Source organism: Bacillus rossius, chromosome 14, assembly GCF_032445375.1.
Source record: "Bacillus rossius redtenbacheri isolate Brsri chromosome 14, Brsri_v3, whole genome shotgun sequence".
In the NCBI taxonomy this organism is placed as follows: Eukaryota; Metazoa; Arthropoda; class Insecta; order Phasmatodea; family Bacillidae; genus Bacillus; species Bacillus rossius.
Window position 1 is genome coordinate 20,870,862 of NC_086341.1, and position 15,977 is coordinate 20,886,838.

The 15,977-nt window shown below is 34.9% G+C and overlaps 1 protein-coding gene across 1 annotated transcript in view; it reads right to left on the reverse strand.

The window, feature by feature from the left end:
- The window catches only part of LOC134538708 (IDLSRF-like peptide), a 298,553-nt gene that overhangs the window by 162,754 nt on the left and 119,822 nt on the right, over positions 1 to 15,977 (reverse strand). The gene's annotated exons all lie outside the window — the stretch shown is intronic.

The following is a 15,977-nucleotide window of genomic DNA, read 5'->3' on the forward strand; positions in this document are numbered from 1 at the left end:
TACAAAAAATATTTTGGAAACTAGTTTCCAAGAAATAGTTTTCAATACTACAAGAAAGTTATTGTAACTTTTTACATATATGCAATACATTTATCGCGATGATACTGTATATTTATTACGAAATTTGGCACACAATTATATATTTTAAATGATTATTCAAGCATATTTTTTTAATCATGAAAAGATTAAAACACATACACACGTATATTTTTAATAATTTGACATTATTTTGTTTTCTTATGCTTACTAATGTGCACAGATAATACTGGAAAGCTATTTAGGGAATGGTTTACAAATAACTTTAACGATTGGAGGTACTGGGACAACACAAAACATAAACACCCAGACAAGAAACAGAACCCAATATTACTGCGAACACTGTTTTGTAGTGATACAGTTGGTTTCATGTATATTTCCACACTTACAAACATCTGTAATTTTATATGAATATTTCTGTTCCATTTACAAAACAATTTTTCAGTTTAGTTATAGTTTCGTAGTTTGTATAGTTCAGTACTAAGTTCTATGCTCCCATTCAGTTTAATTATCTTTCGACCAACCTTGAAATTCGCTTAGCTGACTTCCTGGAATTTTGTTAGTCAAGTAAGTCTGTGAACTGGTCTTATTGTCTTATTTAGCGATGTAAGCTATTTTTATTTACTTAGGATGGGACTGGCCTTGTCATACAGTCATACAGAATTACTTTCAAGCTATTAAACAAACTTAAGGCATTTACTTTTATAAAGCTACAATTTGTTTTCTAATCAATTGCTTCCCAACGTGACTTAAACTTTATAACTGATATGAATAAGTTTTAAGCTTATTCCTTCCTTCTTGTTCGGTAGTAACTTATATAAAGTTTATGGTGAACACAACGATGAAAGTCTATTTAAGCACTCAAATTAGTTAAAATTATAAATAACATTATTCATGACATCTGCTCTTTAGTGTGCAGGCGAAACAGAGGTAGTAACTTTTGAAAGACTTTTACATTTACAAAGCAGGCATCATACTAAAGTGACAGAGACACTGTTTTTAATATAATTATATTTTCTCCAGAAACTCAGTCAAAACTGAATAAACCACTTTGGTCTTTTTTTCATAAGTTTAAAGCTTTTTAGAGATTTTTCAGTCCAGGCCTCGTCATTGCAGTCTTCATAACACTGTATTTCGTTCTACAATTTATCCCTGAAAAAGAGATACAAGCTGGTATTTGAATAACACTTCACATGTTAATCTGCTGTTCTTCTGAAAAAATACTTTCATCTAATTAAAAAAAAAATTAGAAAACATATAAAATCAGTTGTAATAATAACTTTACGAGCTCCCTGAAAAAAAATACAAACAAAATAAAATGGTTAATTAATTTTGCCTGGGTACACACCCATGCTCTTTAATAAACAAGTTAATCGTTAATATATTAATTAATAAAACCAAGGAATCAATTTGTTATTTTATATTCATGTTGGTTAAAGAACATATTAACTAACAGTCCCTTTGACTCCAAACCACTAATAGTTTCAGTGACACTTTGCATGTTCGCCAAATTTAAAGGCAGAGAATTACTAGGCTAGATACGTAAGAGTTTAATAAATTTTTTGAGCAGAGAAACACACATAAAGACAAAATAAATGATCTACTTATATGGCCTATCGTCTGACCACTTCACGCATTGGTATTTATCACATTTTTTGAGTCTTGTCAGTTGGCCTTTAGGCTATCTTTTTGTGTGGGCAGTTAGCGATATAAAGGTCAGTTTACGTGTGAATGCTTTTCACTCTGTTAAAGAAAATATGTCTTTTTTTTTACAGGTTTTTCAGCAAACATCTGACAGCTGATTAATGTGAACGCTAGGAACTAAACAAACACATATTAAGGTAACACCAGAATAGCTAATTATTGAAGAGTATTTTTTTTTTTAATTTTATTGGAACGTGCATCTGATAAAGTCCGAATGTTCCTTGCACCACCTGTAATAAAAGGGACACTATCTCGAACACAGTTTAGTGTTCCTGTGGCAGGTTTTTGAGTGTCAAGTGGTCAAATCTCGCTTCTCCCACGAAGGCGATCCTGGTATAGCCAATTGTGAGTCTCTAATGACCCTGATGTCGATGACACATTAATTAATCGATTTAAAAATCGGAAATGCGCTCTGACAAGCAGGATAGTTTTTATGCATTTTTTTTTCGAGGACACGATATTTGCATGTAGAACTGGATGCCCGTTAACCATAGCTAAAAAGATACGAGCAGAACATCTGTGTTTATATTAGTGATGGGTCAGAACCTAATTTTCTCAAGTACGAATTTCGAATTAAAATCCTAAAAGTTACTTCGAATATACCCCTCAAATCCGAATATAGGAACCATGGGTCAAAAATTAAATAATGTACAAGAAGAGAAAAAAAAAACTATGTTTCACAAACTAAGTTTCTAGAATCAATAAATACTGTGATTTAATTTATAAAAGTATGTGCATGTTAAAAGTACACTATCTTGGATAATGGTAACTGGATAGGTATGACGAAAAAAAAGGACCAAAACTTCAGAGGTTATCAGTGTTGAAATTAAAACATTTACTTTTTTCATCTAATATTTTTCTTCAAATATTTTTCTTCAAACATCGAATCCTACGAATTCTAATGATTTTATGGTATTTGAGGATTTGATTGGCCCATCCCTTGTTTATATAAATAATTTCCTGCACAAACTCAAATCGTCTAAACATTGTGTGTAAACATTGGTGTTGTATGTACATTAGGGGATGATATGAAGCAACTAGATAAGCAAAAGCCACCGAACAATAACTATATTCTCTTTAATTTAACGGTGAAACCCCAGATGGTGCTTTACAACAAACAATATAAAGGCGCAGTTTGTGCTGCGGATCTCCATCGAGATGGATGCGTACCTGGGTCAGGAGAAGGTCAAAAAGCATCACATGCACATGCGTATGGACGACAATGCTCAGAGACTGTACTGAGATCATTTTGTGCCAGATACGAGAACCTTTCAGCGACTACAAAAACACCTTTGGAAAAAGGTTCTCATTTCCGAATTGCAGGTGGAATGCCGGGAGCGCAAGAAGTGTGTCCATGTCATTACATCTTTTTCGTCTTGTTTGCTCATCATTTCATAACAAAGTACGTATCTGACCTCTAATGCTTGAGTTACGAGAATATGTTGTATGTTGACTCATGCTCGCCTAATTGTGTTACATCATCCCTACCGTATATACGTGAAGAATTTTGAAACATCCTCGATGTACCTAGTGAAGCATGCATTCGGGAATACACGGGAACGAAAACTACTGCATCAATCCTGATTTTGGTTTGGCCCACGGATTACCAAAATCACTCCAGGCAAAAGCTTTACCCTAAGTGATGGCCAGTTCTTTTTCGTTTTATCCGTCAAAGGAATTAATTATATATTGTACATTCCCTGAAAAAAGTTTGTAACCAACAGAAACAGAAAAGAGTATGCTGTCAAAAATCACACTTTTTTTACTCGCTAAAACGTTTTAATGCTTTGCACTTTCTGGCACTTCTGATTGAAGCAGAAACTTTTCTCCGCCCCTTGGTTATTGAAATACACCAGATTTCATTAACTGGACCTACCAATTTTTCCAATAACCCCCATAATATTTCCATATCTAATGACATCTTGGTCAGTGGACTGTAAGCTTAAAAAAAAGTCATTTTTCAGAGAACTTAAAAGTACAGTGATATTGTTAGCTGGTCTGTTAACTATTCTTTGGGTTTAAATAGTAAATGCGTTCAGCATTTCTTCTTGTTGTTGCTTTAATAAAACCAATTTTAGTTCATATTTGAGGGTTGTGAACTAAACAAATAAAATCTAAAGGCATATTTCAAAATTATGAGCTCTCTTAAAAACTGGGACACCAGGGAAGAGTGTACCCACTTTTTCATCTTCTGTGGGCCTGCACTGCTAACGTGGCGTGCGGCTGTACAGTCACTAATCATGTTAAATAGCACCCTCTTTCAGCAGTTGTGAAGGCTGGACTAGTATCAGCGGTAATAATAGCAGCGCTCTCTCGCGGCAAATTGCCACACGGTACGGCCATTTTCTGCAGGAGCAAGATAACTGGATTAATGAAACCAAAAAAATAATAGCAAGTCGGCAAACCGCATTACGAGCATGCTTCGGACAAGAAATCGCTTTAATTCACTCCTTGGCAATTTCTTCGTTCGCTTATCTCATGAATAAGACAGAAGCTTCGTTAATTGGCGCCTTCCCGCAACGCCAATTCATTGTTTTTCCCCAGGTTTTATTATTTCAGTGACCTGCATTCTCCCTGGCCTGAGCAAGATTAAAATTCTAAACTTGAAATGCGATGCATGTTCGTAACTCAATATAATTTAAACATTGCCGTATCTGTGCCAAAAAATAATAATAAGGTAGATAAATTTTAACATTTCACGTCTATTTACGTTTTCTGTTTGCCAAAATAAGTAATAAAAATATTTAATGTAAACAAGTACACGTAAAATCAAACCTTGCTATTTCTCACAGTACATGTTTTTACGCGTACACGTTTATAACGAACCTTTCAATGTTCATCTAACAAATTAGTTACTGCATTCATTGTTTTGTACAGAGCTGTTTAATTTGGAAACCAATTTGAATAAAAAGTATGAATGGGTATTTATAAATTAATATTTGGAGTTCATTGTTAACAGTGTAAAGTTAAGCATAGAATTAAATGTAATGAGATTTTTACAGTTTCATTCGTAGAACAGCAACTTTAAAATATATTTACTTCACTTTTAATGGTAACTGCATAACCTAATTGTATATTTATCATGTATATCTCTGGTTTTTAATGAATTGTTTGGTTTTTAACGATTTTTACATTTTATATAATATTTTAAGTTATAGTAATTTTGAATTTATGCTTAATACTTTATCTAGTAAACACAGGGCTTATATAATAAGTAAATGATAAATTAATACAATTTTAAACCCACAAATTTGTACATTGGAGACTACATTTTCGATTCGTCACTTTGAACACTTCATACTGATTGAGTAAGGCTGGAAAACCAAATAAATAAACAACATAAAATTACTTTTTGTGAGGATTTTTGTAGATGAGGCATTTGAGAGTTACTGCCGCCATGCTAAGAAGTTTAGGGAGTGGATATGAGCAATCAATATCATTTTGTCAATTGATCAAAATATGTCATACATCCTACATTTTTTTCTCAACTGGATTGAGAATTATATTTTGATTGTAATGACATTCAAAACAATTATTTGCTGATTTGTTGTTTAATTTTTTATTAAATACTCATGTCGTAATAGCCTCTTAACGATTATTATTAGCGATTTACTTTCAAGCTATTACACACAATTCAAGCATTAGCCTATATAAAGTTAAGTTAGGTTTGGATAGAAAATTGATAACCAGAATGTCTTTAACTTTAGAACCACAGTCTTATATTTCCGTTACTGCAACTACGTGTTCGCAATCCCGAAGTCGGAAGATATTTAAGGAGTCTCGAAGTGGTAACTTGATCCAAGTGCAGGGGACCCCTCTGAAGGGTTTCTACGTGATCAAGGCACGAGCAGCAGTTTCGAAAGTGTTCGTTTCGACCCCCGAAGTTGGCTCTCCGGTCGCGAGGTCGAGAGAAGTTCGTTCGGCAACGGATACGTTACAACCGCGGAGGAGCAGTTTCGTGTCCGAGGGGAAGTTTTTGGGAACAGGGGGGAAGAGAATGTGAAGGAGGGTGGTGGTAGTAGTGGAGGGGGGGGGGGCAAGCGACAAAGTATCGCGAGAAGATGAGGTGAGCGAGACAGGAATTTTTCGTATCGCGGCGAGGAAGAAAGGCAAGGGCAAGTGTTGTTAACCTCGAACAACCCCTCTCTCCCCGCGAGGAATTCACCCCTCGAGAGAGTGAGTGAGAGAGAGCTCTAAGTGAGCTGTCGGTGAGCGTGCTTCACCGAGCTTCACCGAGGTGAAAGCATGGGCATAACGAGCAATCCCTCGAGGTGCACGAGATAATAAGGGGGGGGGGGGGGGGTACTGGTTGGGACAGATTGAAACCTGGAAGTGCCTCTTCCCCTTCCCTCCCCTCCCCCTCAACAATCCCTACTCCCGTCCTGGGATGAGTTTTCGCGGGGCGAACATAAAACACTGCCTGCTAATCCATCTTACGAATTTTTCATCTAAGGAAGGAAAAAAACGAATGTCACGAAGATAACCAAGCAGATGTTAAAAATCGTGGAATAGCACGAAAAAATTTTTTTTCTTTACCATTTCCTAAAACTTTACAGTTAAGGAAGAGAGAATAGGATTATTTTGCATTTATGAGGTAAAACTAACGTCACCAAATCTACAAAAGGAATACGTTAGTAATTGAGCATGCTCTTAATCCATTAAGTATTATGAAGTGTGTGTTTTTTACGGTTTTGGGAATTTGACCAAATAGAGGATGAATATGGTTAGTTTTTTTTTAAATAAAATAATCATCAGTCTGAAGAAAATTGAACACAAGTTAAAATATTGAGTGTGGATAACAAATGTTCAAAACACTTTTACCATTACAGGAATTATAACATCTAATATGTGTTAAGGGTATTAATTTTCTTTTATAAAAAGTGTTCATATGTCTGAAGAAAATGGAGGAGTAAGAAATAAGAAACCTGGCATGAAAAACACATATCAAAAATTACCTATTATACGTTTTACTTAATTCTCATTTACATTCCAAATGAAGTTAATATATGCATATTAAATTACAAAACTATTAACTTGCAATAAAAAAATATAAAATGAAATGACTATTAACTTTGGAAATTTTATCGCCTTAGTAATAAAAAATATCTATAATTTTCCTTTTTTTGTTAGGGGAACAGGTATCGCCATATTTTACAAAAAAAAGAGTTTAATACACTTATTTTATTAAGTATAAGAATGTATTTAATACTCTTAAATGAAATATGAGAATTTTTAATATCAAGTTTATATTCAGAACAAAGATGTACGTGTTTCACTCATTTTCAAGATTATATTTCTGAAGAGGTAAAAAAATATTGATTATATTTAGTACGGGTCTTTAGCCAAGTGTAATAAAACTGAAAATTGCAGAGTTTGCATGATTTACATTACAAAGAAAATGGCACGAGTTAAAGATTTTTCAAAATGTGTTTTCTTATGGAGTTAAAATATATAACGAATGTGATTTTATTAATGTTTAAAATAACTCAGAATACGTTAGAAAAAAAACCAATAAATTTGTATGCGCAGTATACACAAAGTCAAGTTTATATTCGTTTCCACTGCCAAACTTTCAACACTGAATAATTTGTGTTGAATGAGCATTACATATATTTAATTACTTATGTTTAGAATTCATGTTCTTTTCCTAAAATGTTACAGTTTTGCATGAGCGAAGCAATGGAGAAGTGTAAGTTTATAATATTATAACATTTGAAATCCTCCTTCATAAACAATTGTCTGTTTATGATTTGAAAACTATTTCATTCTTTAGCTAAACTATTTAAAATTCAAAGAAAAATTAATCTACACGGTTGCACGATTTCAAATAATATTTTCGTTCACGCATTTTAAATCAAAGAAACTTGTAAAACATATATAAAAATTAATGTTCCCGAACACGCCTTTCTAAAACCAAGTTTACTATTTCATACAGCTGAGGACTTCGATGTTTGATTACAGCCGATAAAATATTCAACTTTAAAAGAAAAAAGATTTTACCGCTCGGAACCAAGGTCGTAAAGTAATGATTAAAACTGTTAAGGCTGGAGAGATAAAGTAAAATAAGAGTAATCCGTTGGTTGGGGAGAAAAATAATTGGAGAGATATTCATTTATAACTTACTTGATGCATTGTTTAAAAATTAATTAGTAAAAAAAGCGTTCCGTTGTGTGTTTAGTTAAGGACGTCCACTGAAAACCACTTCAGGGAATTAGAATGCGGTTACAGTTTATTTGAGTTCTTACTCGGAAAAATAATACTATCCTGGAATTTTCAGTCTCGTGTAAATATGTTTTCACATATCGTATCTCGTTGGTACCACCACTCATCACAAATATGTATCTCAAACGAAACGAACCTAGGTCACAACTGGGAAAATTAGCAGGAAACAAAACAGTATTTTTTTTTCCTTAATAATACTGTGTTTTCAATCAACCTTGATATATAGTGCACGTGGCAGACAGGCAAGAAGTAACTCGTGATTATTTTCTTCATCATCCAGGACTTAGGCCAAGTGTTTGTCTCACTAAAATAAAGCTTTGGACAAAGGCTCTTATTAATATCTCTAAATGCTTAATTTATTTTTCAATGAGCTTCGAGGTTATGATTGGGTAGAAAAACAAACTTTTAAGATATGTACTTCGAAATTAACACTACAGGACCGTGTTCTGGTTATTCACACGTGGTCCGAATTTATCTTTGAGTTTCCAGAGTTACGTATGAAAAAAACAAAAAAAAAATCCTCTATCGTTTTGGGGAGTATGTAGAAAAATAAGTAGGATCCAGCTGTATTTGTGATACAATTATTATATTATGTAAATTTTTCTTTTTTATAGCCCATCGGAAGTTGGAGAAAAAAGTCTTCATACATTGAGGGCCTTTTCATAGAACAAGTAGGTAGATATATAAGTGCCACTCTTACATTGGAAAAAGAGCCAAGTTTTAGCGACATGTGACGCTATCTGTTGGTTGGACCTATAACAACTAGCAAAAAAAAAAAAAAAAAACTAGGGTGGGAAGTTCAAATAATTAATGGTAGCTTTATTATATTAATTTAATTACTTGACTACTAACTGCCTGGTAGAAGAGATTTAAACTTTTAAAATCTTACAATTTTTTAAGAAAAAGTAATGTTTTACATAAATGAGTAAGAGATGCAGTATTTCTGGTATGCCGCACCACGAAATAAAGTTAATTAATTTTCACAGGTTTGTTTGCCTGATGAAAAGGCTGACGCATTAATTCTCACAATCAATGTGGCTGTGTTAGTAACGTACTATGAAAGCTACTGTATAGCGGGTGGACCCAAAACTACTTCATGAAATAGGCCTCAGTCCAATGGCGGCTCCAGAAAGACCTCTCGTGCAGGGCTCTCGCACACAGGAGGATGCAGTTAACAATCATGACATTGCCCTTGGGATATTCACAAAATACATGGTCTCAAATACTGAAATTTAGTATTTTCGTACAAATTTTGATTGAAAGAAGAGTTTAGCACATTAACGAAAGTATTTAAGTTAGCATTAATATTCCCCTACAAAAGAAATAAGAAGTAAAATTTGGGCTCGGAAGGGGCTGTCGCCCCCCCCCCCCCTGCACCATTCCTCCGGAGCCGCGCTCGTCTCAGTCTCGGCAATTCGTCGCCTGAGAATTGGAGTGTTATATGTCCATTGAAGTCGGAACTGAGATATAAGCATTTGAAAGTTCAAACAACTACGATTATTATGACATAGAACAAAATAATATTGGTCTTAAATTAAGAACAAACATTTTTATGTGCGTAGACGTGTGTGGATATAGTACAAATGAATACTAATATTAATTTCGTGTCCATAGCATTAAAAAAACCTAAAAAGTGGACATGGAACACTCCAATACTCAGGCGGCGATATTTCGGGCCGCTTGCAGAGTCAGGCAAGTGAAACCCAAGCGCAGGTCGACCCTCACGGAGCTCATCAAGATGGCGGGCCGGGCACCAAATGGCGGCCGAATGGCGCGCACGTGTCTCGCTGGCGTGTCGGGGGGCCGCCGGGTCCGATGACCCCCGAGGGCGCCGCGAGATGGGTCGTCGTGATTCCGCGCTGAAGGGGTTGGAAATACAGTCTGTGAACGACGGTGGAGACGGCCAAGGGGTATCGTCCGAGATCCGAACCTGTATCTATTCCCTCCTCGCTTCCAAGGATTATCATCTCTCTCTTCATCTCTCACCGGCTGAAGCTATTTCGTGTAGCGCGGGCTTTAACGGCGCCATCAAACGCTCCCCTCTTACGTGTTTCATCAAAGATCCCTGGACTGGATACACTTTCGGAGTTGAAGTCATGCTTGGTGTCCCACCTCCGAAGACCCGAAACTTTCGTGAATTCATTTAACGGCACGTTACACTCCGAACTCTTATATATATATATATATATATATATATATATATATTGCAACATCTTCAGTTATACTTAGGTTGTTTTCGCACGTCCTAAGATGGTAAAAAATAACTTAAGAAAATTTCCTTTTCGTCTTGGTCTACAGGCCAAGGTAGATTTAGGAGGTCATTTTAATTTAGGAACATCATGGAAAGTTCTGGAATATGCTAAAAACTTAAATGATCGGTCAAACATTTTCGCATATTACACGTAGACAAAATGTTCTGAATATTTTCCTTCTAATACACCCAAAATTCTCGTAAATTTCTAGAATTGTCTCGATAAGAAATAATAAGCTTATGTGCTATACCAACAGTGAAAATTATATTAAAATAATGTTGTCACTTATTCCCATAAACAGTTAGGGGTTGCAATTATAAAAAAGTCTCAGAATGAAATGTGTTGGTAGTATATAAAATATTTAAACAGTTTGAAACAAATTATCTTTGAAAGATTTGTGCAATGGGAGTGCATGACTTGATGTAGGCTTTTGGACATACGCCATTGCATAGCACATGTATGTCTGCAGAAGAAAACTACAAAAAAACACAAATGACAAAAAACACAAACTAAGCAAAAATTGCTGTTGTCAGGATTTAACTCCACACAATATTCCACAACAGGAATATGGTCAACAAACAAGGAAAAAACAAAGAAAAATGGACTAACAGAACGAAAAAAAAAAAAAAAAAACCACAAATGATGACCGCACAAAAATTCCGAAACCAAATTTGTGGTTTTTTTTTTCGTTCTGTTAGTCCATTTTTCTTTGTTTTTTCATTGTTTGTTGACCATATTCCTGTTGTGGAATATTGTGTGGCGTTAAATCCTGACAACAGCAATTTTCGCTTAATTTGTGTTTTTTGTCATTTGTGTTTTTTTTGTAGTTTTCTTCTGCAGACATACATGTGCTAAGCAATGGCGTATGTCCAAAAGCCTACATCAAGTCAGTTTGAAACAAGCTCGATATTGTGTCTACTAATTGAGTAATGAATTTTTTGTCCTGCAAAAATATTTACAGTAACAATCAATACATCCAAATAATAAAGTCACTTTGTAATATGTTTGACATTGTTTAAATAAACCTAAAGCTTGACTTACAACATTATATGCGGAAGAATCCTAATGTAATTCTTTGAAGTTTTGCTCTGTAGTTTTTGTCAATAGAGCATCAATGATATGGACACAGAGGCTTGGTGCTCTATTAACCAAAACTATTTTTTTAGAACCGTGGAAGTGAAGCCGTTTGTTTGTTTCTTATACAAATTGATGAAATTTCGCACACTTGACCTTCCAAACTAGAGGAACGTCACAGCTTAAGTGAAATTTCGAGAAAACCTCCTATTAAAGAAGAATATTAAAACTACAAAGTTAAAATTCGAGGCGCATTAATGACCTACCTATGAGGGGCATGTGTAATGAGCTGTGTGTGTTCTGTCTTATGTCTTATGTCTGTGTTCTGTCTGTAGACTGCCGTAGCAAAACATGAGTACTTCAGTTAGTTTTAAATAAATTTTAGAGCATTAAATTCTTCAAAAGCCACAAAGATGCAAGAAAGAATGTGTTCTTTTCACGAAAGGCTTTATCGGAAACTCTGTAAGGATCATTTCAAATATTCGGGAGTTCAAGGCTCCTTCATGCTAAAGAGTCCTTAAACGAGGTATTCTTAAATAGAATATGTTTACGAATACTATTTTCTGGTATGTACTTCTAGCGTTTCGACAATGCTGGTAGCGAAAGAAAGTAAGCTGAAACTTAAGAATATAAAATAATAACTTTTGACTTGAACTTCAATGTAAAGCAGACCAAAATAGGGAAATAAAAATAAAAAAAAACAATATGAGGTGAAAAATTGTTTAACAATAAATTTTTAAGCTTAAAATTTGTATGTAATTTTTTTCAATCGCTCTAGGCTCTTTTTACTATTTTTGAAATAAATCATGAAAATTGTTTTAACGATCACCTATAGACTTGCTTTATCACTAAGTGGTTAAGAATTCTCTTTTAAATCCGCCTACTTCAAAAATTTGTGGTAAGCTTACGGAAGTTTATAGTTGTACGGAAATCAGCTCGTTTCTAACATGGTTTATTTAGAAAATAATACCGTAATCATCGCTCTTTGCCATTATGTATGACACAAGATCTCTATGGAATAAGTAGTTATTTATCATACTGTTATCCATCTTATTACTTTAGGAAATGCATTATTTTAAATTGATTCATGTAATGCCCAGTGTTGCTTTAAAAATAAACCGGGAGGTGTACTGCGTTCTTTTAATGCTACTGTCGCTTGTAATGGGGAAGATTAATAAAAATATTTTTTGACATTGTTTAGTGCTGGTTTAAACTGTGTCACAAGGAGTGTACATAGGTAATAATGTATGCAAAAACATTTTAAATCAGGAATAAGTACTATCAATAGCAGAAACTACACTCGTACAAAACTTGTTTTTTTTTATGAGCTCAAAACTTTATTTATTCTGTGTATTTCATTTTTTACTAGACATTTTAGAGATCCGGCTTTCAACCATTATGGAAATGACTGAATCTTATAGTTACGACCTCAGTTTTTTATTATTTTCTTAACATTTTTATAGATGAGTAGCAAAAATGACAAATACATGTGGGATTATTTTCAAATAGGCACCCGGTCAAAACTGCTACAATTTTAAACCACTTCGCAAGGTTTTTGAAGTACCAGCAAGTCACAAATGTGAGAATGAATATGCAAGAGCTTTAAGAATAAACTTTTTCATTCAAAGTTTGGTTCGATTGAAACAACTGTTATTCGCCTGCAGAAACTTGTGTTATTCGCCTATAGAAAACTAGCACCGCGAAATTGTGTTTGGTTTTCATAGAGAGAACTTCCTGAAGACACGCAGAAGTGGAAAGGATTGCCGAAGGATGAAATTTTACTCTCGGGCACGTTCGCTTTCTCTTTCATCCGAGAACACTCGACAAAAAGGATATCCCTGGAGCGTGTCGAAATGCTTCAGTCGTAATTACCTTCTTCTCTGTTATGGTCGGTGCCTTCACAAGGCCGAAGCTCAGAGATGCGTAAAGGTTGCGAGACCAAGGCCAGGTCCTTTATGCGTTCCAACCTTTCCTGGAAGTAACCTTAGCACTTTCCCCACTCCCACTTTTGACCTCCGTGACCGAGGTCAGAGGGGTTTTTAATCTCAAGTTTATCGTTACGTTCATCGAGTCGTCTCGCGACATCGGAACTACTCGATTGCACGATGATTCGATTTTACGTAAAGATGAGCTTATACAAATATACTACGGTTGCTTGGGCAAGTTTCGGCTTTCCGAATTCGTCTTTACTTTTGTGCCGCGAGGGCACAAAAACTCGAATTTGTATCATATTTACAAATAAAAACAAAAGGCTTAATCGTTTTTGTAACTTTGTACGTATTTTTTTTAGTAAAACGTTAGATTACAATCATTTTAGACTTAGTGACGACACTAAGATAATGATTTTCCGTAAAGATGAACTTGTAATAACTCTTCTCCCCACCTTTTTCCCCCCTACCCGTTTAAGTATTACCAAGAGGATTACGAGGTTTCACGTCCAAATACTTGCCCGCTGAGCTATGACCTATGGGTTTGCGTGGCTTTTTGAAGTAAAAATTAGGTTAGCTTATGGACTAAGAAAATTTCCTGTTTTAAATAAGTGTTGTTAGTTAGTAAACACGTTAAATTTAATACTCCTGCAAGTCGATAGAAACATTGAGGATTTGATTATTTTCCGTCGTGCAAGAACAACGCCAAAGTGAAATGAAACCTATAATAAGTTTTGAAATTTTTTTTAGGGATCTACACCTCTTCAGTTATCTGGAAAGTAAAAGCAAAATCAGGATGAAATTCGATACTGTGACTTTTCTAAAGTGTGTACAACATTTTAACTTAAAAAAATCTTGATAGTATCAATGACGTCTGTAAAATTGTGACCAATTTAGACGATACAAATTTACACCCATGCCTTATTTGAGACTCGAAACCTCTCGCGTCGAGAGCTGTTGTATATACAACTGTGCTACAGAGATCGGATACATCTCTTGGGCTATCAGCGATTGATGATTACGTTATATAAAAAAAAATTATGAAGCTCCGTTTTAAAACTGATAACTATGTGTTTCAGCTTTAATGCGATACATTACAGCTATAAAATTCTAACAAATATAGTTTTCTACCTTAACGATAAGTGGTTAGGACTAAATTATTTGCAGTCAACCATTTTGCGTTCAAGTTATATTTTTGCGGTCCAATCGCTTACGGTTGAAATATATACTCCTAGCTAAACCTTCATTAATAAGCATGTGGTTTGCACCATTGTAACCCATGAGTTCTTATTATGTTAAGCTTTTCCGCGAATAAACATTTTAACGCAGAACTTCATGCGACTTTTTTCCCCCCAGAAAATTATTACAACCTATATTTGCATAGTTTAGAAGTGCAGGAGCTACCACGCGAATGTTGAAAGAAAAAAAACCTTTAATGAATATTTATTTGAAAAGAAAACCTTCTACAGCGAGTGTGGTTGAAAACTTAATGCTACAGTGTACTTGGAAAGTTTCTGAGCCCATTCGAGTGCGAAGGGAACAATCCCAAGTTATACAAACTCATACTTTCTTCCTCTCTCTCTCCACTCTCTCTCCTTCCACGCTTTCCATCTTTCTCTTCTTATCTTTTTTCTCTTTCTCTTTCTCTTTTTCTCTTTCCCCCTCTTTCATTTTTCCTCTATTCATCTATTTTTCCTATTCTTTTCCTTTCTTTATCTTTCGCTCTCTCTCTCCCCGCATGGAATATAAAACCACATTCTATGCAAACTCAGCTGTGGGATGAGAATGTAATTTCATCGGCAGGCTCCGTTTTGTCACTCGCAGAAGCATGAACCACAAAACCGAAATTGCATCTGGATTTCAACCGTGTCTGCCTGCGCAGATACTTTGAAGTCACAGTCCTTGAGAGTGGTAACCGCAAGTTGGGGAAACTTGGGGAAACTTTGCCAGCACACGCACTGCTGCCATTCGCGATCCACCATCAAGTGCATTCCAAAAGGTTTCCGTGTCGCAGTGGACTGAAATACTGATGTTGTTTCCCACCAGCTACGCTACTTTGGAAGATACTGCTGATCTCAAACGAGCTGGGTTTACTCAAAGTTCAGGAAGGGAAAAGGTCCCTTTACTAGGTTCTTCCAGATCTCACCGACAGATCACCAGCGGGCTTTTTCTCAAAAAAATTAAGACGGAAATGTATGTACTACTTTTTTTTTATCAAAGGCGAAACCAAAGACAGAAATTTAGGTTTAATATTACAGTTTAAAATATTTTTTTGATTGATGGAAAACTGCTTGAGATTAAAAAAAACTCTTCGAGTATTATGTAGTACGGGAAACTTACATATACAAAATTATGGATGAAATGAGGTTTGGTGAATTAATTATTTAGTTTAACTTAAATGGGAATTTGATTAATGGGAATAAATGGAGAAGATTGGTTTAAAAACATTTTTATGGACATGCACCATTAATGGTTTTCATTGTACGCCATAGAGAAAAAAAACATGAGTTAACAAAAAAGATGAATACACAAACACCCAGAAAAAACAATACAAAATCAGACGATTAAAATGTTGTGAATCGACAATACAGAGAATTCCGTGGAATGAATTAGTCAGAAAAAGTTATCATGCAACAGACGAATACATTTGGCTGACAATGAAGAGACTGTTGCAGCAAAAACAGAAGAAAAAAAAACTTTTGATTTGTGCCTGAGCAGATGTCAGTCCCCGAAATGTGACATTTTTTTTTCTCGCAAGAAG